This window comes from Trichechus manatus, unplaced genomic scaffold (genome assembly GCF_000243295.1).
Source record: "Trichechus manatus latirostris isolate Lorelei unplaced genomic scaffold, TriManLat1.0 scaffold00262, whole genome shotgun sequence".
Lineage (NCBI taxonomy): Eukaryota > Metazoa > Chordata > Mammalia > Sirenia > Trichechidae > Trichechus > Trichechus manatus.
In genome coordinates this window covers 1,287,790-1,289,441 of record NW_004444198.1, presented here as the reverse complement: position 1 = coordinate 1,289,441, position 1,652 = coordinate 1,287,790, and the positions used below count along the sequence as shown (strand labels likewise).

The 1,652-nt window shown below is 35.7% G+C and overlaps 1 protein-coding gene across 1 annotated transcript in view; it reads left to right on the top strand.

Annotated features, from left to right (window-relative positions):
- The window catches only part of CEP192 (centrosomal protein 192), a 193,928-nt gene that overhangs the window by 69,108 nt on the left and 123,168 nt on the right, over positions 1-1,652 (top strand). The window lies entirely within an intron of this gene.

Below are 1,652 nucleotides of genomic sequence, written 5' to 3'. Positions count from 1 at the left end.
AATGGACATGGGGAATCAGAGGTGGAAAGGAGGAGTGTGCTGTCACAGTATGGGGAGAGCAATTAGGGTCACATAACAATGTACGTATAAATTTTTGTATGGGAAAAAAAAAACAGTGTACCCTTCTCCACTGGTTTGTGATGCCACATTTATCATGTAGTAACTTTTTTAAATTATGGTAAAATTATATGTAAAAAAGCTATTTACCATTTAAACATTTTTTACACAGACAATTCAGTGACATTAATTACATTCACCATGTTGTGCACCTGTCTCCACTATTCATTTCCCGATTTTTCCATCACCCTTATCAGATCTCAGTGCCCCTTAAGCAATAACTCTCCTTCCCTCCTACACCTGGTAACCACTTTATTGCCATACATTTACCTAATCTAGATATTGCATATCAGTGGAATTATACAGTATTTGTCCTTTTGTTTTTGACTTTATTTCACTTAGCATAATGTTTTCAGGTTCATCCATTTTGTGGCATGTATCAGGATTTCGTTTCTTTTTATGACTGAATAATCCATTGTATGTATGTACCACATTTTGTTTATCCATTCATCTGTCTGTTAATGGACAGTTAGATTGTTTTCACACTTTGGGTATTGTGAATAGTGGTGCAGTGAAAATTGATGTACAAGTATGTGTTTCCTCCTTTCAGTTCTTTTGTGTATATACCTAGGAGTGGAATGGCTGGGTAGTTCAACGTATGACTTTCCGAGGAACATCAGATTGCTTTTCACAGTGGCTACACCATTTTACAATTCCATCAGCAATGGATAAGGGTCCCAATTTTTCTACATCTTTGACAGCATTGTTGTTTTCTATTTTTTCTAGACATTGCTTGTTGACGATTTGTAATCTTTTGATGAAATGTCTATTCAAATCCTTTGCCCGTTTTTTGATTAGGCTGTTTGTCTTTTTGTTGCTAAATTGTAGGAGTTCTTTATATGTTTTAGAAATTAAACCTTCATTCGATTTATGATTCCACCAGTTTTTCTCCTAATCTCCTAGGTTGTCTCTTCACTTTCTTAATAAAGCCCTTTGATGTGCAAAAGCTTTTAATTTTGGTGAAATCCAGTCTGTCTACTTTGTCTTTTGTTGCGCATGCTTTTGGCATCATATTTGTGAATCCATTGTTAAAAGCTAGGTCCTGAAGCTTTACTCATGTTTTCTACTAGGAGTTTTAGTTCTTACATTTAGGTCCTTGGTCCATTTTGAGTTGATTTTCATGTATGGTGTGAGATATGAGTCCAGTTTCATTCTTTTGCATGTGGAAATTCATTTGTCCCGGCACCATTTATTAAAGAGACTGTCCTTTCCCATTGAATGGACATAGCACCCTTGTCGAAAATCAGTTGACTATAAATGTGTGGGTTTATTTCTGGACTCTCAATTCTATTCCATTGCCTATATGGCTATCATTATACCACTGCTAGACTGTTTTGGTTACTTTAGCTGTATGTTTTGAGATCAGGTAGTGTGAGTCCTCGTACTTTGTTCTTCTTTTTCAAGATTGCTTTGGCTGTTTGGAACCCTGTCTGGTTCTATATAAATTTGAGAACTGGCATTTCTGCAAAGAAGGCTGTTGGAATTTTGATGGATAGTACATTAAATCTATAGATTGCTTTAGGTAGTATTGACAG